The following is a 26506-nucleotide window of genomic DNA, read 5'->3' on the forward strand; positions in this document are numbered from 1 at the left end:
GCACTGCACCATCACAATGTTCACTGCAATTCAGATGCACTGTTAAGAAATGAGTATACCGCAACAGATCACTGCCGCAAAAAACCAAAAAAAAAAAAAAGCAGCGCTCGCGCTATCAGTAGATTGCCGGAGTTAGCGTTAAACCGCATCTACCGGTCTGAGAGCGCACCGACGCCATGAGGTCTCGTCACCTTGACAACCTTAGCTACCCGGTGTTGCTGCTCACCCATGCGCTGAGCGAGGGAAAGGGCCCGGCGTCGTTTTACGGTTCACTGCGTGCGCTGGCAAAAAACCCTCCCGTGTGTGTGCGTGTGGTGCGCGTGGCTTCTTGATCGGTAGAGTTAATTAGTCGGTGTTTAGTTTGAAATGTGCCTGCGCTCTGTGCTCGACCTGTGTGTTCTGTCAGTGCTGATTATTGCGAAGGTGCACCATTCTGAAGACTGGACCTGTTGATTCAAATTGTGGAGCACTCGAAGTGAAATAGTGAGTACCGCTCCCACGTTGTTCCGTTCAGCGCTTTGTTAAGTGCGTGAACGCGAGAGTAACGCCTTCGAACAATTTTGTTTTTAACTAGTTGATGACAAATCAGCGTTTGTTTACTCAGCGAGAATATTTGTCCGAACTGTTTCACGGGGAAGATGGCAAAGTGTGATTGTGGGCAGGTTTTTTTTGTTTGTTTGTTTAGATTGTTTGGAGTAGAAAGCAGAGTGAGCGTGCGCCGCTGAGGTTCAGCGAAAAAATTGAACAGATTTTTGTAGTTCCCTTTGTTGGCAGCCGTTTTTAACGGGGCCCGCTCGTGACGCAGATCAATTTTAATTATTACATGTGTGGGGACGGCGCCTGTTAGCTCTAAGCATCAACCGTATCTAAGACGCATATCCTTGGGCATGTCGGTTGTTCATTTACTCTCTTTTTTTTCTTATTGCACAAAAAGACCGAGAACGGAAAACAAGGGCGTGGTGTCCATGTCGTTCTTTTCGGTTCTTTTTTTGTTTTGTGTGGTAACACTAGCGTGATAACTCGGGTTGATGCATCGGGTGACAACACAGCATATTGCTTCGCGTTTGGTGCGCCTGGCGAAGTTTCCCTACTTGCTAATACATTCAATTTCGTTGAATTGGTCTTCACTGGTATTGTTGTTCACCCGCAACGTAGCGTGACACTCCCGACAGCAGTGCCTGTGTAGCGGATCGAGCACTGAAGCTGGACTTTTGTTTGAACAGACCTTTCGTCTGTGTGTGTGGTCGAATTGCCTACTTGAACACTGCAAACGCTTGTTTGAACATAACTGCTAACGTTCGAGCACATTTTACTCAGAATGTTTTCATCATGTGTAACTTTCAAAATATTCTTGTTATTGAGAGTTTTATTGTCATCGCCTCGCTTTGGCGTTTAACTTCGCTAAATACTTCAGCTGTTAAAATATTTTCGCTATGTGAAGCGTTTAAATAGTGTTTTCGTTGAAAAAAACACTTTATTATTGTACCTACTGCATGGTATCTGAGCATGTGTTGCAGCCAAAATGTAAGACTGCGCAGCATATATTTATTTGGGAACACAACACGCACAGCCACTTAACAGCCTACGCTGCATCGGGAAGGAGTTATGCTTTCTCAGCCTGCCAGCATGATTGAATCAAATGGCCCTAATTTAGCAGTATGCAATGGTGATTGAGTCAAAGTAGCAAGGTCACTTTATTCCAAATTTTCCAGCAAAATTTTTGGCTATGCAAATGTGTTTGAAAAAAAAAACTGTGCTGATTTATTGCACGGAAAACGGTGAACTGCTTGAATACTTCGGAGAGAAAAAAGTTCTTGGCCACGTGGTTGCCTTTTGAACTTTCCATAATGTTGTTTGAGTGTTGTTTGTGGAAAAAAATATTTTACAACTACCGCTCCTTTTTTTATACCAAGTTTGGTACATGCTAAGTAATGAGGCTTATGAAAGATGTTTGAAACTCAGTAACAGTAATACAAATTTTCGGGCACATACGTCTGCAAGAATTTAGCCAGATTTGTTATGTTTGCATTTTCTCAATGCGATACTGCACTTTGTATGAATCTCTGAGCTGTGACTACTTACTTCACAGAAAAGATATTTTGATGAAAAATATTTTTCGACATCTTAAGCTGTTAACCTCTACGAGAAAAGATCACTCATTTCACAGAATTTATTTTTGTCCGTATTGAGACACAATTCGCACCACGTGGTGGTCCTATTAAAAATCACCTTTTGTCTGAATTGAAAGCAAATAAACAGTTCTTTGTATGTGACAAGTTTCATTATTACAATTTCAAGGAATAAAATAATTTTTGAATTTTCCCATCAACGGTAATGGGGAACTTCGAGGCGTCGGCTGCCGAATGACCAATTGGCAAATGGGTAACTTGGAACTTCAGAAATCATTTAGGGGCAAAGCTCTTAAGGCCGTGGGTCGTTCCCTCCTCTGTAGTCGTACTAGTATTATGTAGCCACTTTATGAGTTGCACAATAGATAGCGTTAGTGGTGTTCACAGCATATACACGGACAAAATGATTATTCGTGGGGCGAATCGTTCGTCCGTACATTTGTGCTTTCCTGCGTTCGTCTGTGCATCCATCCGTACGGGCTTCCGTGTGTAGGTCCGTGTGTAGGTCTCTCCCAGAGTCCGTCCGTCTTTCTGTTCATCCATACTTGCGTCGGGCTGTCTGTCCATCCGTTTGTGCGTCCGGACGGACGAACACTACGCCCCACTTATCATCATTCACTCCGTGAATATACTGTGATCTTTTTCTCAAAACATAAATTGCCATGAAAAAATTTGGCGCATGAAAAGAACTGTTTATTTGCTTTCAATTTCGGTACAAAGCCTATTTTATTTCAACCACCACATGGTGCAAGTTGCGTCTCATTATAGACAAAACAATTATTTTGTGAAATTCTCGATTTTTTCTCGTAAAGCTTGACAGCTTGAGAGGTCTAAAATTTTTTTCCTCCAAATATACCTTATGTGGATTAACTATTCACTCCTCAGATAATAATTGAAAGTGCAGTATTGATGTAGACAAAATTCAGACATAACACATTTCGGCTATATTATTTGAGGCGTATGTGGTCGAAAATGGTAATAATATTACTGAGCTTCAAACACTTTACGCAAGCCCTTCACTTGTACACCAAATTTGGCACGGAAGAAGAAAAGGTACTTATGAAGTAATTTTTTCACAAACATCCAGACGAGATTTCGGGAAGTTCAGGAGGTCGCCAAGTGACCAAAAATTATTTGTCTGCGCAATACTCCAGCAGTTACCTTTGGCAGTCAAATCAGCGCGATTTTTTTCGAATACTTTTGAGATGGTCGCCAAAATGGCTGGGACGTCTGACGTGGAATGACCCAATAGCCAGTTCTTCCATCATATAATCGTGCCAATGTGAGCTAGTTCAATAACACTAGTATCATTCGCATTTTAATGCGTAACTGTACAATACTTAATTTTACAAGTTACCTGCCCTGAATACCTTCTCAATGCGCATACTGTCATGTATGCTCAGTGGCATTGAGTTTTTTGTGCAATACAGTCAAAATATGTATATGTTGTTGCGCGTCGTACTATATTCCTTTTAATAAACTAATCGAATGACTACCATGATAGATCTGCAGAAATACACATGCAGCTGCGTTGATGCACACTTAAGCGTAGAACTTGACATTCACTTAGATTGGTCGATGCATAAAGCTAAATAAACATTATCGACTTGGAGCTGCGCTTTTTTATTTGCCTGCGCTAGCAAGCTGAAAGGGTAAAGTAAGGTTCATGTGTACGGCACGAAAGGTATAATGATTCTGCTAGAGCGCGCTTTTTATCGCGTTTATTGCTCAGCATATTTTTTCTAGCACACCTCACTGCAGTGGAGCCCGATGCCGCTGGATATGCTTGCTATGCCCTCAATTTATACTTACACATAAGAAAGCAGTTAGTTATGCAGGGCGCATACTGTATGTTGCAATCCTTGTGAATTTTGGACATTGTTCCTTGTGTATTTATTTTAGGTTTGCGTGATTGAATTTCCTGTACAGAAAGAACTGCTTTGCCCCACTTCTCTCTCTCTCTCTCTCTCTCGAGAAAGAGAGAGAGAGAGAGAGAAACGAGAAAAAGGGAAGGCAGAGAGGTTAACCAGATGCTAGTATCCGGTATGCTACCCTACACTGGGGTTGGGGAATAGGGGGTTGAAAGAGAAAGGGAGAGTTAAAAAATAAATGAGAAAAAAAACCCGACACACACGCACACACAAAATCAGTCCACTCAGAGGCGTTCCAACAGGCCAGTAGTTCGTAAGAAGCCCAGTAGCGCTTGCACGGCTTTCTTCTGTGACGATGAGTCATGACGATGGCGCAGTATACTTTCTTCTGACAGCGGCTGGTCAACTAACCTGTTTAGTTTATTAGAAAGGTGTCTTTCCAGGTTGTATTTCGGGCAATAACACAGGATATGTCGAATTGTTTCTTCATCTCCGCAGTGTGCACAGTCGGTGGTGTCGGCCATACCTATGCGGAACGCGTACGCACGGGTAAACGTGACTCCCAACCATAGTCTGCACGGAGCAGTAGCATCGCCTCGTCAAATTTTTACCCCGCCGCGGTGGTCTAGTGGCTAAGTTACTCGGCTGCTGACCCGCAGGGCGCGGGTTCGAATCCCGGCTGCGGCGGCTGCATTTCCGATGGAGGCGGAAATGTTGTAGGCCCGTGTGCTCAGATTTGGGTGCACGTTAAAGAACTCCAGGTGGTCGAAATTTCCGGAGCCCTCCACTACGGCGTCTCTCATAATCATATAATCGTTTTGGGACGTTAAACCCCACATATCAATCAATCATCTCGTCGAATTTTTGTTGGAAGCTGCATGCTTAACGTTGGATTAAGGGATCGTAATCTTGCATGCGTAAAGAGAGGCTCATTCCAAAGAGCCATGGAGCGTTGGCGAGCAAGAATGCGGAGCCTCCTAGCAGCGTCCGTCCTTGAGAGAGGTATTGACTGGTCGTTGTCTTCTGTATGGGCTGAATGGGCAGCTTGATCAGCTCGTTCATTACCGATAATTCCACAGTGGCTTGGCAACCACTGAAATATAACGTGGTTTCCTTTCTCTGTTATATGGTGTAGCATTTCTGCTGTTTCAAATACCAACTGCTCGTGTGGGCCACGGCGAAGATTTGACAGAAGTGACTGCAGCGCCGCCTTGCAGTCGCAGAAAATCGTCCACCGTTGCGTGGTTTGGTCGTTAATGAAACGCAGCGCAGCGCGAAGCGCTGCAAGCTCTGCTGCCGTTGTTGTGGTTGCATGAGTTGTCCTGAATTTGATGGTTGTGGCGTGCGTTGGAATAACGACCGCCGCTGTTGAGCTGTTTGGCAGGACGGAGCCGTCGGTGTAGACGTGGGTGCAGTCTTGGTACTTCTCGTACAGCAGACGTAAGGCGAGTTGCTTGAGGGCTGGTATTGAGAAATCTCGTTTTTTCTGGATGACTGGTATTGTCAGGTTGATGACTGGCTGTTTGAGGCACCATGGAGGAATTGGAGGTCTCGCCGCGGGCGTCAAACCAGTTGGTAGGGAGTCACCATGTGTAGTTATTGTTCGACAAAAGGAAGTATGAGGTCTATCCACTGGTAGAGAGGCTAGGTGGTACTGGGGAGTCTGGCCCACATGCCTTATGTGTGTCCTCAAAGCTTCAATTTCAATATGGGTCTGCACGAGGTGGTCTTTGGCTATAGCTATAGTCGCCATTGTTGAGGCACCCTGAGGCAGACCTAGACACATTCGAAGCGCCTGTGCCTGAACGCTTTGTATCATGCGTCGACTTGTTTTGCTGGCGTTTGATAATGTAGGCAGACTGTATCGTAAAAAGCCAAAGAAAAGCACCCTGTACAGTCGTAACATAGCATTAGGCTGCATTCCCCAAGTCTTTGCAGCGAGAAACTTGAAAAGATGGCACATGCCTGTCAATCGCTTTTTCAAATACGACACATGAGGGCTCCATGATATGTCTCTGTCGACTATGACACCCAGAAATTTGTGAGATCGACGATATGGTAAATTTTGACCGTTAATTGACACTGTAATTCGACATAGGTTTGCGCGTAAATGCCAGAAGAGCGCACTTTCCGGAGAAAATTTCCAGGCCTCGAATGCGTAGATACAAAGCAGTTGCAGTAGCAGCTCTCTGTATTCTCGCTCGTAACTGCAGGCGAGTTACCACAGATGTCCAGATGCAGATGTCATTAGCGTATGTTGATAGATAAATATTGTTTGGTAGGTGCGCATGGAGAGCGATTAGTGTTATATTGAATAGCACGGGGCTCAGTACACCACCCTGAGGGACGCCACGACAACTGAAATGTGTAGACGTGTTCCCGGTCTCTGTAGTCATAAAATAGGATCGCATTTGGAGATAAATGCGTATTCACTTAAACATTCGGCCACCAACTCCAATCTCTTCTAGTGTGGTTAGGACGGCTTCGTCATCATAGGCTCCTTTGACGTCAAGGAACAGAGAGGCGCAAAGACGCTTATGGCCTTTCTCGTGTTCAACGTACGTAATTAGGTCGATGACGCTATCGATCGATGATCGACCACGTCGAAAGCCAGCTATGGCGTTTGGGTAGATCTCATGATACTCCAAGTACCACTCGAGTCGGCCAAGAATCATACTCTCCATCACTTTACCCACGCAACTAGCCAATGCGATCGGGCGATAGGAGGAGAGTTCCAATGGTGATTTGCCAGGTTTTAGTAATGGTACTAGACGACTAGTTTTCCAACTTAAGGGGACAGCGCCCTCTAGCCAACAATCATTATATAGCTGAAGTAGAGCTATTCTCGCGCGCTCCTTCAGATGACACAGGGCTCTTTAGGAGATTCCGTGCGGAGGTCCGTTTGCATGAAGCGAGTGCTGCTTTGAGCTCCTGAATGGTGAACGGGAAGTCCATACAGAAGTCACGTGGTGGCGGACAACTGCTCGAAAGTGGTGAGCTGCTGATGGCTGTAGTTTGCCCTGATAATCCGGCACAGAACTCTTCAGCAACGTCCACAACTGGTTGATTTTGGTGAAGGGCTAAGGCCTTGAATGGTGACTTCTGAATGGGCGATGACCGCAAACCTCTAAACGTCCTCCATATCTGCGATAAAGGCTTACGAGGGTCGAGTGACTCGCAGAAAGTAATTCAGCGTTGGAATTCTAGCTTGTACAACCGACGTTTGATCTTCTGCATACGTATAGCAGTCCGTAAATCTTCTATGTCCTTCGTGCGCCGGTACCTTCTTTCAGCTCGTCGTCGCAAGGCTCGAAGCCGCTCCCGCTCAATGTCGATAGCCATGATTCTTACAGGGCATGGGGTCGTACACACAGTCTCTTTTACAGTGCTCTTGATGGCCTCTTGTAAATCGGATATGTGTTCTTGGCATTGGTCTTCCATACGGGACTGAAATTTTTTCCAGTCCACTCTTTTAACCATGTCGCGCACTTTAGGAGGCGACAATCCTCTGATCTTGACATATGTTGGAATGTGATCCCTCCCGTGCGTTTCTAAATCCGTGAACCATTCAGTATGTTTCACTAGGCTTCGCGAAACAAAAGCCAAGTCGAGACAGCTACTGTATGTGGAGCCACGTAAAAATGTATGACTGCCATCGTTTAGTAACCAAAGTTGGTTGTCGGAGGCAAAAGACACCAAGCTTCTGCCCTTCATGTTAGTATTCTGACTTCCCCATAATTTATGATGAGCGTGAAAATCCCCAATGATAACACACGGGTCAGGAGTTAACGCTATGATGTCTCGTAGTCTTTTTTGATCGAAACGGCTTGATGGTGATAGGTATGCGCCAACCACAGTGATGTTGAGCCTCCTCTTTTTCACTCTTAAGCATACGTATTGGTTTCCGTCATGAGGTGGTACAGGTTGAAGGATGTAAGTGAGGTCTCGGCGAATGTACACCAGAACCTTGCTGGTTTCAGTAACAGTAGACGACATATAAGGTTCGTATCCCGAGAGTCGTACTGCACTCGATAAGTTCGGCTCACAAATGACGATTACGGGAAACATATTGACGTACACAAATCGACGAAAGTCACCAATGCGCGATCTCAGTCCCCTGGCATTCCACTGCAGTATCGCTGCTTTACAAACCTTATCCCTGAAAGACAGTGGTGGGTTAGCCATGGTCTACTCTAGGGCTGCTAGCACTGGAGTAAGCGCGCCCAGTACTTGAAGGGCACTTTTGGCTGACGGTGTATTCATGTCGCTTAATAACATGCGAATGGTGTCCACTAATGATCTTAGCATCACCATCACGCGATGATCTGGCTTCCTGGTCGTTGCAGCATTTTGTGCTTGTTCTTGAGGCGGCTTCTGTTGAGGCTCAACAGGTCGTGTAGGCGGCTTCTGTTGAAGCTCAACAGATCGTCTGGGCTGAAGGGGTGGCCATTCCTTTGGAGAGAGAGATCTTCCAGCTTCTTCTCTTTCTGCGCAGATGTTTGCCGTGCTAGGAGCCGCGCCTGTCGATTTCCCTTGAGTTTCTGACTTTCTCGTCCGATTTTGCACTGTCCTTCGTGAGGACCTTTGACGATGACGGTGCCTTCGCCTTACTTTTTGCGCAGCTTCTCTGTGAGTCGAGTCGTCTCGCACCATTTGCCTCAGAATATAAATCTCTTTCTTAATCTGAGGACAGTCCTTGGAGGAAGCACTGTGAGCTCCTTGGCAGTTGGGGCATTGCAACGTAGTTGCATTACAGTCGGCTTCTGAGTGATGTTTAGCGCATCGGGGGCACACTTCAGAATTTCTGTAAACGCCCTTCACGTGGCCAATCTTCTGGCACTTGAAACACTGCATAGGCTTTGGAATAAATGGGCGAACCTGGTGACGGAAATGGCCAACCTTCACGTAAGAGGGAAGACAGTCACCCTTGAATGTTAGTCGCACACAACGAGAGTTGCCCAGGCGACCAGCATGCACAATGCCGTTGTTTTCACTCACTGGTTTTATCAGTGCAGGAAGATCTTCATTGGCGATTTCAGTTTCTATGTCATAGATAACTCCTGTTACGGTGTCACCATTCGCTGGTATGATGGATCGGACTTTGATGTTTCCCAGCTCTGACACATGCTGTAGCATGTTCAGTGCACTTGGATTCCTCACGTCGATTGCCAAAATATCCTTCCTCGTGTTTATCCTGATGTCCTTAATCTCGTTAGGCAGAATGAGGTACAAGGATGGTGCTTGCCTGTTGAGGAAGCGTAGATTGGCAGTAGTAGTCTGCGGCACAAACAGAATGGAGTGAGGCCATCGCTGAGGCGCTGTCCTCACAGTGGCTGCACTTGATGCCGATGGTGCGTTCATGATTCTTCGTTTCGCCTTACGGTAGAGCACAGGTTCGAAGTCGTCTTCCGAGGACTCGTAGTCTGATTCAGAGTACAGCTCGGTGTCCTCGCTCTTACTAGATGGATTACCACGCTTTCTTGAAGCAATGCCCGTGGATGAACTGGTACTCGGCGGGATCTCCGGGGATTGTACATCCATGACCGCGATGTAGGGGGCTGGAGACCCCGCTGTTGCGCTGTGGAACGCAAAAAACAGCACAGACCACAAGATGTGTTCCAAAAGAGAATCACTTCGTCTTCCTTCACTTCTCTCGAAGGCACCATTTATCTCAGCAGCTGAAGATGATTGTGCAAGCAGCAGTGACGAGCAGTGGTTTTGCAGTTAGAAGTATACCAACAGTGACATCGCATGAATACGCCCCAATTACACTACCTTTTCGAATGTTCTCATTTTAATGTCGAAATTTATACTGCGAGATTGGTTGTAAATGTGACTCCAGAAACTAGCTTACTCTTGCTACGTGTTTTTTTCTATTGTATAGGTGTCAATCAATGCCATACCTCTCAGTCGTTTGCCCGAAAAGCGCAAATGTTTTTGAAAGTAGTGGAGATTTATTGTATTGAAAACAATGACTTTCTAGTATAGAGAAAAAAGCTTGGTCACGTGAGATACTTCAAAACTTTGCGGAATGCCATCAGAGTCTTCTTTGTCACACTTGCAGTTTTTCAGTAATAAAAAAATTGCCCGCAGCTTCCCTCGGGGGAACACTGAGGAGGATGCGGACCATATAATTGGTTAACGGGGTGTTAAAGTGCGACTTACTTGGGTCGATGGCTAAATTGGTTAACGTGGTTGTGAAATGGGGTGTTAAATTGCGACTTACTTGGGTCGATGGCTAAATTGGTTAACGTGGTTGTAGGAGGGGGTGTTAAATGAGTGAACACGTACACACGTATGCGAAAGGACGGCGCTGGTCGAAGGGACGTCGATCATTGTGTTTGTGGATTCGTTGGAATTCATTTCACCGCGACCTTGGACGTCGACGCGCCGTACAAACCAACCGACGAGCGGCAACTGAGCGAGCGAGCGCCGACCTTGAGTATATATACAGCACGACGGCGCATGCACTGTCAGCTGTTGAATGTTCTCGAAGCGCGACGCCACATGCGCGTCCACTGGAGAATCAGGAGAATTGTAGATGTCGAACGCGGTGTGTAGAGGAGGAAGGGTGCACAGATGGTGGAGGAGTGAAGCGCGCGCGGTGTGTAGAGGAGGAAGGGATGCACAGATGGTGGAAGAGTGGGCGACGGCGCGACGGCGCATGCGCGCGCGTCAGCTGTCGAATGTTCGAGAAGCGGTGCGGACGGTGCGGACGGCGCACTACAAGGCGCGAGTATAAGATGCTCCGCATCTAAAACAGATGTGAATATATGGGCTAAATTGTTTTTTGCTTCGGCGTTATGTTCGGTCGAACCTTACGCTATACGTTACTTCTTGCACTACTGTGGTGTGGTGCGTGCGTGCGTGCGTGTGTGCATGCGTGTGTGCGTGCGTGTGTGCGTGCGTGTGTGCGTGTGTGTGTGTGTGTGTGTGTGTGTGTGTGTGCGAGTGTATGAGTGCTTTCCGCGTCCAACTTTGTCGTTTTCAGCCCAGTATACCTACACATATATACACTGGTCTTACGCAGCCCATTCAAGACCACGGCACCTTATTTTATCAGCTGCATGCATGCAGGTATAAGTGCAGCGTAGACACCCGTATCTTCCTTCTTCCCTGTCAGCCGCAGAGAAGGTTCATATATGCTTCCCCCTGAGAACAATTGAGGCTTGGGCCAGTTGGTGATGCATATTTGATGGATTGAAGTGCTATTAACGGCTCTCCTCTGCACTCAAGACTGAGCGTCACCTCCTCTGTCTCTGCTTTTGTTGTCCCGTTAATTGCGCTTCGCTTGATCAACTATGTTTATCCATATAACTGCCATCGTTTCAAGGGGGTTTTTAGTGTTACATCCCACTCGCAAGGGTGTAGCTTCATCCAACACCCATAGCTTAGGGGTGTTCATGAACACCCATTAAAGTCGGGTGTAACGTATCTTTACACCCTACAATTACAAGGTGTTTCTAAACACCTTGTTGTTAGGGTGTTCCTAGACACCCTAAAAGGGTGTTGCCCATGAGACAAAACAAATACATTCTTATGGGTGTAAAAATTTTTAGAGTGCGGTTGTGTGGCAGCTACAAGCTGACGAGGTACAACAGTCAATAGCCGCTACGCAAGCCGCAAAACAGGCGCAGCGTTAAATGGAGAGAGGTATAAGGGAGCTTTAGAATGAATAGCGCATAGCAAGCCCTTGCGGTGCGGTCACTGCCACTGCGCATGCGTCGTAACGCGATTCGCTGGTCGCGTTCGCAGCCCGCCCGCAGAAAGTCTGAAATAGCGGCCACGTTTGCGGCTCGCAAGCGCTGGTTTCGAGGCTACGGTGTCCCCGCGATTGTGCGTTTTGGTTTGCAGGAGAGCAAACGCTATTCTAAAGCTCATATAGCGCCCGCTATGCCGGTTATGCCCGCCGCACCTGCAAATGTTATTCTAAAACTCCCTATTATATAGGCTGGTCGTTGCCAAACCGACGCCTCAATGTAACAAATGCATTGATTTGACAGAAAAGCAGACTGCAGCTTTGGCAAGTGTTCAGGACGCCTTTGAGGAATATGTGTCTGTTTGAGAAAAGAAAAAAAAATAAGTAACGATGTCAGGACTATCAGTTCGGCAGGTCAACAACTCTAAAAGACTATTTAGGAGCTAGCAGTGGTTTCGCTACAACGTTTGTGAAGCATGTGTCTGTTTGAAAAACAAAAAAAAATACCTAACGCTATCGGGACTAGCAGTTCGGCACGTTAAGTACTTTCATAGGCCATTTCGCACCTAGCAGTGATTGCGCAACCATGTTTATTGCGAAGCGAGCATGCAGTCGCGAATGGTTGCGAATTGCAAGTGACCGCTTTGGTTCCTAAGACTGCTTTGGCACTGTCACTCGCTGCTCAATGTCTCGGTCACCCGACTGCCATCACAATTGTCTGAGCCAATCACACGTGCAGGAAGAGGACGCCTGCTCAATTTACAGGGCAATGACCGAGCGAGCTACATTAGAACAGGCGATAATTTTGTGTGGCGACGGGCTTAAGATGCACGCAGTTGTGAACATCGATTGCGTTGAGTAGCTTTTCGATCGCCGGTCGAAACAAGTTACACGTGCATTGCCAGTGGCAGTTATGAATGATTCTCAACTACTCTTTCGTTACCGCACATAAGTGGTTACTTTTCATTTGTATCGGGAAGATCGTTTTTGACGATGAAATGCTATTTCAATAAATTTTCGTTCTAGAGCAAGAAAAATATGCGGAATGAATGAAAAAATGAAAAGTGTGATTTTTCATTGCCATCCAGTAAACAGAACAGTAAAAACACTAGAAATAAAAAATATTCAAAAGAAAAAAAAACTCAGATTATACATTTTTAAGATAAATGACCCAGCAACAATATAAAGAATAATAAATATTGAACAAAATGGTTCCATTCAAGTAAAAAAAGAAAATCAGAACCTAGGTGCTGCTTCAGGGCTCGTTTCATGTGGTGAATCATTGCTAAGATTTTTAAGAGACGCAAGTTATCTCGCACACATATCTCAGTGTTTTTTTTTTTGCGATAGAAGCCTCTAAGTCTTTTATTATAGACAGACGACCGTGATGTGAATAATCTGTTTAAAAATCAAATATCAGAAGAACTATGTTATTTTGTCTAGCGTAACCTCTTTTTATGAGCCAGCTCACTGCGCGTAGGTTCGCATATGCATCCATATGTACCTATATTATTACGCATCCAATGATGTTTCTTAGAATTTTCCACATCATATAAAAAAAGATCAAGATCGCGCGCAGTTCTAAAACGTTTCGTGCTGCTCAGTAGTCAGGGACAAGTTGTGCATCTGTCGCCTTCTTGTCGTTAGAAGAAGCTCTGCAGCCGGTGACAGCACACCACTCCCTAGCGAAGTATGGGCCTTGCAAGGAACCCGAGTAGCTATAACATTGCGCACAAAGCTCGGCAGCTACACACTTGCGGCGGAGAAGACAACTTGGGGCTGTCAACAAAACAAATCTATGAATGGCTGCGGATGTTCCAGGCATACACAGAACATCGTCACCGTAAAACTTGAAGCTGAGTTGCTGTGATCCTCGAACTGAAAGCTCGTTCAGGTGTGGTTGCAAGACAGTATCGAGTGGCGCGTTCGTGTTTTAGTGCTACTGCACACCCATGCGCGCGTTACGGTGATGCCATAGGAGCGACTATGGACCTTTTTCACAAAGACACAGATTTTTTTTGTTCTGAGCTGTTGCATGAGTGTACGAAAGCCAACGTCACAGGCTCGGCAGTGCGTTTCTTGCGTGGTCACGCGCACTAACAACAGCCCAGAGAGGACTATGGTGGCGCCCGAAACGCCTTCGGTGAAAAGGTCTATAGTGACACTGCATGCAACCTTGTGTCTGATATAACAATACAATAAAAACCGAAACTTCTGGAAACTGGCTGAGAAAGCCCCCTCAATACTTTTAAAAAGCGGCGGACCTTCAAAAATATGTTTGTAAAATAAGTTATCCCTGACTTCTATAGCCAGCGCTCTCTAACAAATAGCTGGCATAAATTTCAGACAAATATTACTGCTCAACAGTGCCAAATTTTGCAGCTGACACTTTAATTCGATATTTAACTTGCAAATGTTATTTTCATTACATAAACTTGATGTTGCAGTAGCATAATCACGAGGGGCACACACTTTCGTCAAGTTCGCCAGCCTAGTGCTTGTTTCCAAGAACACACGCACGTTAGTTAACACACATTTCTGCCAAAAATCACTATGTTGGCAAAACAGGCACACTAAAATTGATTCTGAAAGTAGAGTCACTGAACTAGAAAGTGCTGCGTGCACGAGAAACAAATTTTGCATGCCAAAGTAGACCATCTGAAACGTCAATCATCGGTGATTGATTTGAACAGGCGGGGTAAAGAAAGAATGAACTTTTTCAGCCCAGAATTTTTTTTCCTTATAAGAGAAGCTTCGCGGACGTATTTTTCTAATAGTTATAACCTTAAAAGACCAACAAACAAAATGAATGTATGAATTTACAGCCTTAGAATCACAATTGATTACTGGCACTAGCTGGTTGCGAAAAGAAACAAAAATGGTGGGTGCTGGGCCACAGTACTACAGACATCTACAACATCATCAGCAAACAACATCAGTATTGCGCCGCCGCGTTACACTGTAAAGGTTTAGGTTACCAGAATAACACCCCATGATGTGGTCATTTAAGCAATGCTCCGTGTGGACGCTTATCCCCCCCCCGGGCTTGTCAATGTGTAAAATACAAAACAGCTTCCTTGTATAAATTCCGTGAAGCGTGTGCGATAGCGTGAGTGCTTACGCCATTACCCTTTCTTCAACCTGCTTTAGGTTGAGAGAAATGAAAAGGATCTCATTGATAACTATAATTTGTAATGACCAAGTGTCGTCGAGCTCTCCCATTTTGCTGTTTTGTGGCAGTACTGAAGACTAAGTTTTTTTTTTATTTTACAGTGCAAAATTGCATCTACCACTCTTGACTTTTTGGGGGTTCCAACAATTTTTCTCATATGGCACTTCAGCGCCAGCTCAATATTCGCCAAATCGAAAACTATGTGATGCGCCAAGTTAGTCTTTGCTCTACGCACCGAGATGTTCTTCACTCGGCCGTAAACTAGCATGATTCTTTCCAACAGTGTTTGAGAGGACGGGTCACCTTGCGTATGCAAGTTATTCTACCGTGGTTTAAGAAGGTGCTACATGCATGAGCGAATACCGTCTTTTGCCTTTTGCCTCGCGACACATAATGCGTGTGTAAACTTGAAGATTTTAGGGCTTCGTAGCATTGAAGCACACAATTAGGTCTTCCGTCGAAGCCAGCACTTGTGGTTCAAGAAATTGAGAAAAAGCTCGAGATAAAATACAGGCCTCTTCAAGCTTCGTCATTCGTGTGCCTCTGAACATACAGTTTAGGCTGTCATGGTTGAGTGCTCTCAAAAGACAAGAGCCACAGCTCGCATCCTTCGCATCCGTGTTTTTATTTATTTATTTGTTTAATACTACTGTCAACCCTCGCTTGAGGGTCATGTCAGGGAGGGAGTAAAGTATTACGTACAAACAGAAAACCAAAACAAACTGGCACTCAAATAGCAATACACACAAGAAACCAAAATTGGCAGTAGTTCAATTCAACCATGACCAAAATAAGCATCAATTTCTCTGTCAAAAGATTGCACATCACTACTATTCCCAACATAATGGGGTAAACGATTTCATTGTTCGATGGCATCCAGAAAAAATTTTCACCGAAAGATGTCAGTGCGAGCGTTGAAAGGTTTAATGGGGGCATCATGATATATGTTGGGCTTCATGACACTCAAACACTGAAGAAAGGAGGGCGAGATCCTGGACGTATTGACCAGGTAGGCTGACTGTCAGACTGTGCAAGCTGAACATGAACGAACGCATTAGCAATGCAGATTGGGATGTCCTGTTCTTCTCTACGGTTGGTCACCGAAGGCTGCGGTTTCTGTAGTCTTTGGGAAGCTTTCCTCTTCAGTTGCCACTGTGACCGCGAGGCCCTCTGTCACCTGGACACGCCCAGTTCCAAGCATGTTTTGTTCAGTTCATTCTATGGAGAAATCGTACCTGCAATGCAGTTCTTACCTGCCCTCTTCTTAGTTCTTTTGCGGAGCTGTTGTGCATATGTTGGCAAATAAGTTAATTTGCGTTGTGTTGACAAACACTGCCTTTCGAATCCTGTTGATAAGGCGAGAATTGTGGCGGTATATTCTCGGCGATAAAGTCACAAAAAATTTTCACATTCATAGCGCAACATTATCATTGTAAAATGCTCTAAAAGCTCTCTTGCTAGAATCCCTTACTTTTGAGGGATATGTATGTTTTTTTCTGACGTTCTAGGTAACCCAGTCACAGGCTAAATTCTCTTTGCACTTTTTTACTTTCAAAGTGAATTTGCATTGGAGGGGCGTTCAAAGTTAATAGCTTGCCTTTCTGCCGATCCTTCATATCTATTTGGCACTACATGTCATTTTCTGATGACGACAATCATGCCTATTTAAGTCCACCGTGCCCCTCGAAGAAAAAAAGAATATAAGAAATTAAATTGATTTTTGTCCTGTGGAACGCGACTGAGTCGCGAATCCGGCTCGGTTCCACGTAGGGCCACTTGAGAAATACGATTTACTTTAAACACAATTTGGCCCATTAATGCACAGAAAAAAATATGCGTTAAAAAATTGCGATGAAACGATGACTGTTTTCACTCTTATTGTACAGTTAATTTTAAAAAAAATGTGAAGAAAATTTAGTCTGAGGCATAATTCATTTATTAATAATTAAAGACTAAATATTACCATCTTATAATATATAAGCAACTGTATCTGCTCAATAACGTTGCAAACCTGCAAATGCTGCTTATCAAGACACCTATAGTAGCTTTATTGAGGTATTATATTCATTGTATCCAATATGATTACAGGGATAAGGTATCGAAACCAGGCGTGTTATGATCTTCTTCAGCCTAAGCAATGAGTCATTGCGTTTCGGCAAAACAAGCACGACCCATGGTCTAACAAAATGCCCAAATCATTCTCATCATGACATTGAGCCTAGAGATTCAAAGGGTGTGCATGTACCTCTGTGTGCGTCTGTGCTTGTTTGTATTTGGGTGTGTTGTGTGCGTGCGATTCTTGACTACCACTCAGCTCACACGGCTGCAACCTCTCTTCCTTTTTGGCCCCACACTTGCGCAACTCCTACTTCCCCATAATTTATTTATTGTACCTAAGAAGCACCAATCTACTATACCCGTTCAGACATCGTGGTAGGTGCCACTTAGTGTATTCGCAAACATGCCAGATCAATTATTCATTAACTTGTCTTGCTCTTTGTTTGCATTGTTTGCAGTGGACACGGCAACCAAGCCGCGACGATGTCACCTAACGTACCCCTACTCGTGCAGGTTTTGACGGGATGCCTTTTTTCGTCGACCGGCTCATCGGCGTTTTGCACGGGCCAGCTTGATCTGCGTCACACCTTTGATGCACCGTTCAAGCTCGGCACGGGTATCGTTGCTGGTGATATCTTTGATACGCCAGTGGCGCCGCGCCTGCAGCCCGAGCATCATCTTTACTGCACACACCTACGTGGCATGATGACGTCACCAGTTCAGCCCGCCAGCACCACGCCAGCGGCTATAAAAGGGACACCAATTGCTTCAAGTGGCAGTGGACACGGCAACCAAGCCACGACGATGTCACCTAACGTACCCCTACTCGTGCAGGTTAGTGACTGGAAATATGGTTTCCGTAGTGACGATCCTTGCTTAATAGTGTTGCCGTGTCCACACACCATTCTAAACTGCATAAGTGACTGTTTTGCGCTAGCGGGTCTGTTGCTTTCACTGTCGGGAGATGTTGAGCAAAACCCTGGACCTATTACGGATGCAATGTTTAAGGAACTGCTAGAAACTCAAAAAACTATCTTGTCTAAAATTTCGCAAATGCAAGAGCAACAGGCCTCATCTGAGCCTGCTATTATTCAAGTTCAAAACAGATTATTAACAATTGAGAAAAAAATTAGAGTGCATAGATAAAGTGGATGGTAGGCTGCTAAAGCTTGAGAATGCAGTCGATATGAGCCATACAGAATTGAGTGCTCTGTGCAGTAGGTTTGACGACCTAGAAAACCGCTCGAGACAAAACAACCTTATTATTAGAGGCGTAAAAGAAGAAGGCCCTGAGAATGATGATGACTTACTAAAAAAAAATAAATGACGATTTATTTGGCTTCATTATCAACCAGAAACTGAATTATATAGAAAGAATACATAGACTGGGAAAGAAATTTCCTGGCAAAGACCGCCCTGTAATCCTTAGAGTGGCAGACTACCGAGACAAAGTAAAGATACTGAAAACTTGTTTCAAGCTAAAAGGCACTCATATTAACATTAGTGAGGACTACTCAAGACGTGTAACTGAGATACGGAGAAACTTGTGGATCTCAAGTCTAGAAGAAAGAAAGAAAGGAGCGAAAGTTAAACCGGTTTATGACAAAGTTCTCATCAACAATGTTTTGGACACCTTGAGTGATGATCCCAAGGAGAAGATCAAGTGCAAAGCATCTGCCAAACCCAACCAACAATGACCTGAAAGACAAAAACAGGCCGAATTTAAGATCATCAACTTAAATGCTCGCAGCGTACTGAACAAAAGTCACTTAATAGAAAGTGTAACCTTGGAACATGATCCTTACATATTGGCAATCGCCGAGACATGGTTGCACAGTGATGTACATGATGTGGAAGTTACACCACCAGGTTACGTCTCAATAAGGAAGGACCGAGGCGGGAGAGGAGGCGGGGTAGCACTTATGATTAAAAGAGACATAAAGTATCAAACTTTGCCACATGCTGGTGATATTGAAGCCGTATGGGTAAATATTCGATTAAATGATCACCCTGTGTACATTGGAGTTATGTAAAGACCCCCCTGTTCTCCTGCTACGACTCTGACCGACTTAAGATGTTTTATGGAGTCTAATATGCACCAGGATGACAAAATAATTTTGATTGGTGATTTCAACTTACCAGGCATTCAATGGGATTCGCATGATATTATAGGAAACGAAGTAGCTCATTGTGAACATCTTTTGAACATTGCCTTTTGTTTTAACTTATGCCAAATTGTGTCTAGCTACACACGTGTTTTTGAGGCTGTATCCTCTGTTCTCGACCTTGTATTTGTATCTTCACTCCTGGAGGAAAATGTTAAAACATGTGATGTAGTCGAGGGCATATCAGATCATCAGATGGTTCTGTTTTCCTTAGATATGGCATCCGCTAGGTCGCATAAGGATTACAAAAATACAGTTCTGAACTTCGCAGCTGCTGATGACTTCTCTGTTTTAGAAAAACTTGAAAACTCTTTCGGTACTTTTGTTCTCCTGCAAAATTCAAATGCGTGTACAAATAGACTATGGGATTATTTCTCGCAGGTGGTCACTGAATGCATTCAATTCTATATTCCAACACGACAAAAAAGATAGCAAAGAAAAATCCTTGGATAACACGTGACGTGATCCATGCCAAAAGGCAACTGAAACGAAAACGGAAAGCTCACTCAAAGAATCCTTGCCCTGAAGGGAAGGAAACCATTCACACTATGAGCTAGGAAGTGAGACGTCTAGTTAAAAATTGCAAAGATAACTTTTATATTGTTAAACTAAAAAAGTTCTTGCACGAAGCAGCCGAAAAGTTCTGGAGATACGTGAATCCAAACACAAAAACCCATCTTGATGCAGATAAAAAAAACTCACAAGCATGTACTGAAAGTTTTAATGCCTTTTTTTCGTCAGTATTTACCCACAATGACAGACAAGTACCGACTTTTAGTGAGGCTTCTGACACACCTGCCATAGAAAAAATAACGATTAGTGAACAAGGAGTATTGAAGTTGCTCCTTAAAATCGACAAAAAGAAAAGTGCAGGACCTGACGGAATACCAAATGAATTTTTATATAGGTACGCAGTTTGGGTCTCGAAGTACTTGACAATTATTTTCCAGTCCTCCATAAGTAGTCCTCCAGTCCTCCAGTCCTCCAGTCCTCCAGGCAGGTCGACGCCACTTTCATCGATTTTTCCAAAGCATTCGACACGGTATCTCACACTAAGCTGATATGCAAAATAACTACCATATTAAAAAACCCTGTCTTGGTCAAGTGGATAGAAAACTTTCTTTCAGATTGCGCGCAATTCGTAGAACTTAATGGTTCCGTATCCAATAAATCTAACGTAACTTCTGGAGTTTGCCAGGGCTCGGTCCTTGGACCACTGCTATTTCTGATCTACATAAACGACCTGCCTGGCAACATCAATTCTAAAATCCGTTTTTATGCGGACGATTGCGTACTATATGACACCATTAGCACACCGCAGTGTCACCAAAAACTAAACGAGTCGTTTTCTAGGTTTTGCGCGTGGTGTAAAACGTGGCAGATGTCCGTAAATTTCCACAAAACAGTATCCATGTCTTTTACTCACAAACGTTCCCTGTCTAATTTCACGTAATCATCCGCTGACATAAACCTCCAATGAGTTACAGAATATAAGTATCTTGGCATTATTTTCACAAGTAACCTATCCTGGTCGAAACACATCGAATATGTATGCACAAAGTCACTTAAGAAACTGGGTTATCTTCGTCGCACACTCAGCCAAGCACCGAAAGACACCAAACTCCTGATGTATAAAACACTAATCCGACCGACACTCGACTACGCATGCTCCGTGTGGAACCCTTACCGAAAAGGCGAAATTAACAAAATTGAAGCCATTCAAAAGAAAGCCATCCGATTCATCTGTCGCAGGTATGACTGCGCTTTTTCACCAACCACAGCCCTCGTATCTCTAGAGCTAACCACCTTAGCTGCCCGTCGTGAAATTGAATCACTAACCTTTTTTCACCGCATCATTCACTGTTCATATCGCCTGTCATCGAACAAATATGTCACATATGCAAGCCCCACTCAGACCAGAAGCAATCACACCCTTAACGTTTCCCCGTATCATCCCCGCACAGACACGTTCAAATATAGCTTTTTTCCGCGAACAATTGAGCGTTGGAATTTGTTGCCTGGCCACGTGCGCTCTCTTGACTTGCTTACATTTCCTTCTAAAATACAACTATTGTAAACTACATACATATACCGCTTTGTTTCTTTTCCCCCTTTGTACGATTGCACTTTTGTACTTACATGTGTATATAAGGTCGATCTTATGTAACCCTTTACCATGCCGCTAAAACTGTACACTTCCTTCTATGTTGACTTTCGAACACCTGGTTTCGTCGTTACTGTGTTTTCTTTCTTTCTTTTTGCTTTTGTTTCATTATTGAACTTGTTCGATGCATCTTTTGGCTTATCTAGATGTTCACAACCTATTATACTCACAGCAACATGGATTTCGAAAAGGCCTATCTACTATTACTCAGCTTGTTGAACTTGTTCATGATCTCTCCTCTGAAATTAACTCGCAAGGTCAGGTTGACATGATACTCTTAGATTTTGCAAAAGCTTTTGATAAGGTGTCCCATGCTAAACTGTTGTTAAAAATAAACACTATCTTTAAAAACCCAAATCTAACGCAGTGGTTTTCCTCCTATTTCTCCAATCGCAAGCAGTATGTTCAAGTCAGCACGAAAAAATCTGCCCTTGCCGATGTTATTTCTGGAGTTCCCCAAGGCAGTGTCTTGGGCCCACTACTGTTTTTGATTTTTGTCAACGATTTATCTAAAGATATTACGGTCCCCATAAGGTTTTTTGCAGACGATTGCGTAATGTATAAAACAGTCAGGTCTCCTACCGATCAATCAGAACTAAATCTAAACCTCCAAAAAAATACAATACTGGTGCACCATTTGGCAGATGGATCTAAACGCCGCAAAAACAGTAACGATCACCGTAACTAGGAAAAAACGCATTCTAAATACGACGTACTCTATAAACGATCATGAGCTTGGCAGAGTAGAACAACACAAATATTTGGGTTTATTAATAACTTCCGATCTACGATGGAATTTGCATGTAGACTTCGTTTGTGCTAAGGCTAACAAAGCGTTGTGGAGACTTCAGAGAAATCTGCACCATGCTAGCCCGGAAATCAAATGCTTGGCTTACAAGGCTCTCGTACGGCCAATTATGGAGTACGCAAAGAAGGTATGGGATCCGTACACAACAAGTAATCGCATTAAACTAGATAGAATACAAAGATTGGCGTCACGTTTCATATTTAACAAATACCAGCGCTGCCACTCCCCAACTCAGCTTTGCAAGCTGGCCCACCTTGAACCACTAGAACAAAAGCCAGAGTATGAAAGACTTAAATTACTCTTTTTAATCATTAAAGAACAAGTAAAAGTAGACAAATCGGAGTATATGTATATAAAAACTGGGGAAACGTCAAGGCACTGGCATAACATGTACATCCCCCCTCCCAGATCACACAACGATTGTTTTAAGTTCAGTTTCTTTCCGCGAGCGATCAGTGAGTGGAACAGGCTGCCGAACTCCACTGCCTTATCGGAATGTGTACCTTCTTTCTTGAAGGGCCTTAAGGATGTCGTGTATAAAGATGTATAGTTTATATTTTGCTTATTCTATGTCCTCAAGAGCAGAGTACTTTGGCTATTTCTTGTCATTCATTGTTATGTATAATAGAAGTTGTATAGGGAGTACCTATTTTTTGTATATATATTGGTTTTTTCCACCCCTGTTATAGCCCAAATGGGGCTGACGGTATAATAAAATGAAATGAAATGAAATAAAATGTTTAAACAAACTCTATACATGTACAAATTCAGATACCAAAAATGAAAAAATTCTGGAGATGACCACGTTGCTGTTTCCTACGCTGCAGTATGCCAGCAGGAAGAAACGTTGAAAAGATGAAATGCAAGAGCGAAACGCCAATCACTTCTACATTGAGAAAAAGTATGTGTTTGTTTACCCGTATTTGTTGGCCTCATGAGTACGGTGCTAGACATGTCATCACAGAGACGCGGTATTGAATTCCGTCGATGGCAGCAGCAATCCTGCCGAAGCGAAAAGCTTTCACGGGAAGCCTGAAAGTAGCGAAACACTTTCTAAGCATTTCAAAGCATTCTAATTAGCGAAACGCAACTTAGAATAAAGTGCGTGTTATAGAACCACAGTCGGCTGAAATTTCTGGGGCCTTTTGTTTTGTCGTCGCTCATATCGTGATTTTAGGAAGTTTCCGCCCGAGGGTCGTAATATATGGCCTAAGCGGAGGCTACCAATTTTCGGCATTAAATTCTATTTTCATCGCCACATTGTTCACAGAGAATACACTGCGAAGCTATGTCCTCTGTATAACCTTTCCGCACTTCGTTCACGTAACGGCTAACAACTTTCATCCATATCCGAAGCAGCAAAACCAATTTTTCATATATAGACGACAATGAGTTACATGTACTTCCTAAGCCGGTAGACACTCTAGCCCTTATGAAATTTCTCTCGCAGTGCCTGTCTCTTGAACTTCTTTCGCCTTAACATTAGTGATGATATTACTGCATACCATCTCGTGCTCAGCGTACAGTTCTAAAGTTCAAGGGCAGAGGGTGGAGTACTCATCATGCAGCAGGCATCAAAAGTTGCCGTGACTCGATTGACACAAGGGAACAGTGAGAGGTAATTGTTCTTCTCTGAGACATGTTTTATGCCCACCTTTTCTTTTTGCAATTCGATTCAATTTGTAACACACTATAATTCCGTTAGCTCTTTTGCCGCAAAGACTGTGTCTCTATTACAAATTTTGAGCGGCTATTATAGCCTAGTGGAAGGATAGCTAAAGTTTTAGCTTCCGGCAGCCTTCGATAGGTAAGACAGGAGTTCAGAAACACAAAGAAATCGAGCAACGTACGCTTCATTTCAGGCATTCATTTTTTTTTCCACATGTCCACTTGCACAGCTACTCTTAGTTTTCTGTAAAGGTACAGCAGCTAGCAATAGGAAGATATATACGTCGTAGAAATTTTGAAGTGCAAATGAGTGCATCTTAGTAATCCTAAAAAATGGATGATTGAGTGCTATATACTGAGCTATGAGAGAGTGTCTGCTTAAGTTCTTTTTTACAGCATAGACAATTAGCGCCTGTAAAGCTAGATGGAGCATTTCCGGGCTGTACATGCATTTACGTGAGGAACAAAGAAAGTTATATGGCAGGAACACAAAAGAATATTATTCGGGGATGTTTTCTCAACACTGGTAACGACCACCCGACTGAGTACAACTGCATTGAACTGCGAAAGATCACTGTATTGGCTCGCGCATTCAGGCGGGAACTGGTACCGACTAAATTATGGCACTCGGACGCCATCATTGGTGAGGAACCACTCATAGGAAAAGTAAACTAAGCTCTCAGAGATAGATACACAAATATCCATTGGAAAGTCCTGCTAGACTTATACCTAAACGTGCACATATATCACGTTCCATTTATTCAGGCTGGCTCACTACTCTACAAACCGTGATTTGTCACTCTTAAAAAAAACGTAGCTGCACCCCTAGCATGAAGCATGAGGAAATACGTTCCGGGGGCAACCAGCCGTGTTCGTTCAGCTGTTGTTAGTGGTTCTACAACTGTTGTTGCGATGTGAGTATTAGGATATCGTTAGGTTTTAACGTAACGCTCACTAACTACCCCTTCCACTGCGCCACATACAACCACTGTATAAATAACAACATCATCCCGAAAAGAGTCAAATTAAAAGTGACACCTGCTCTACACATGCCATCTTCGCAATACCCTGCAAACTGGCAAACAACACTCAAGAACTCTTCCTTTTTTCTCCTAAACATACTGAAGAACTACTTCATCAATCAAATTGAAGAATTTTTTAATGTTACATAATATAGTCCTAACAACCGACAAAAAGTCTGGAACAATTAAAAAAACAAAAAAAAGAAAGTTGAAGCAGAAGCAGAAGAAGAAATTGATTTCGAATTGGGTAGGCCTCCACAGAGCATCTACCATCATCACGCAAAAAAAAAAACAGACCACAAAAACAGAGAAGTACCAAGCATTGCTGACACCTCCATACAAATTAAAAATCAGTCCAATGTCCTAGATAATTCAGCGTCAAGAAGCCTAGAGAAAAAGGAATATCCTAGGTAACGGCCTAAACTTTTTTTCAACGAACAATACAACAAACGCATTTGAGCCTCAAAGAGACATAATCGAATTCTCACGACGGGTGCGATTTAGACATTTTTCGCCGAAAACGATGGAACAGAGACACATACTACAACACTAAGGGCTCAGTCTACCTGATATCCTGATTCAGAACAAGCAGCTGAACTTGACTTATATCCTAAAGCTATTAGTGCCTAAATGATAAATCAATCTGAAACAGATAAGAAACCAAAGAACTTGACTGCTTCAGAAAGCTGCATTTTTTCTAGCCTAAAGCCACGTGAAGACATTTTAATCAGGGCGGCGAATAAAAGGGAAGCATAGTGATATGGCCAATAGAGAAGTATAAACACAAAGCTCACAGACAAGTAAACAACCGTGAACACTACCGTAAATTAGACAACAATACAACAGAGCAATACACACTCACAATTACCAACCGGCTTAAATCTGTTCTGGTGGATGAACAGGTAACTCCATCAAAATTTAAATTCTTGAAACCAAATGGCAAAACAGCATGGCGATTCTATATGCTTCCGAAGATTCACAAAATATCATCCGCAGAAATACACAGTACCAATATTCCAGGGCTCCCAATGTTACAAACATCAATCAAACAGAGAACCTCTTCATATCTCCAAACCGCTCTCTAAGTGTAATTTCAAAGTTATTACCGTCAATTGGGCAAGATACACCCCAACTACTGAGAATAATAGAGAAAGTTAATATACTCTACCGCAAGACGCCATTCTCGTCACACTAGATGTCACCGCCTTGTGTAAGAACATTGCTATCCCCGAGGGCTTAGCTTCAGTTGAGCTAAGCTTATCCCCACAGAAGCGCAGAACACTGTACTGAAGTATATTTAACACTACTATAATTAGTACTGTCACACAACTACTTTGAGTTAGAGAAGAACTGCTACCTTCAAATACAGGGAACGATCATGGGTACCCCATTTGCTTTAACCGACGCAAATATATATCTATGGTAATTTAGGAAAACAAATTCCAATCTAACTATGACAACAAACCTCACACATACCTTCGGTACATAGATGACATAAATATAATATGGGGGCATGGGCAGCACAATGTAGAGAAATTCACTTCATCCCTGAACTCATATATCACAACAATGAAATTCGCCTCCGATACTTCGACTCAGCGCATCAACTTTCTTGACATGACCATTTATCTTCAGTATGGTGCACTAGAGAGAACTCTGTATAGAAAATCCGTTTAAAAGCAAGAATACTTAGATAATAACACCCATCACCCAAGTCACTGTAGAAAGGGCATTTTCAAAAGCCAGGCAA

The 26506-nt window shown here is 43.5% G+C and overlaps 1 pseudogene; it reads left to right on the forward strand.

Moving 5' to 3' along the window:
- Nucleotides 1-297: 297 nt before the first annotated feature.
- LOC142791624 (uncharacterized) lies at nucleotides 298-18626 on the forward strand (annotated as a pseudogene).
- Nucleotides 18627-26506: the final 7880 nt, after the last annotated feature.

The sequence above is a fragment of the Rhipicephalus microplus genome, unplaced genomic scaffold, assembly GCF_043290135.1.
Source record: "Rhipicephalus microplus isolate Deutch F79 unplaced genomic scaffold, USDA_Rmic scaffold_180, whole genome shotgun sequence".
In the NCBI taxonomy this organism is placed as follows: domain Eukaryota; kingdom Metazoa; phylum Arthropoda; class Arachnida; order Ixodida; family Ixodidae; genus Rhipicephalus; species Rhipicephalus microplus.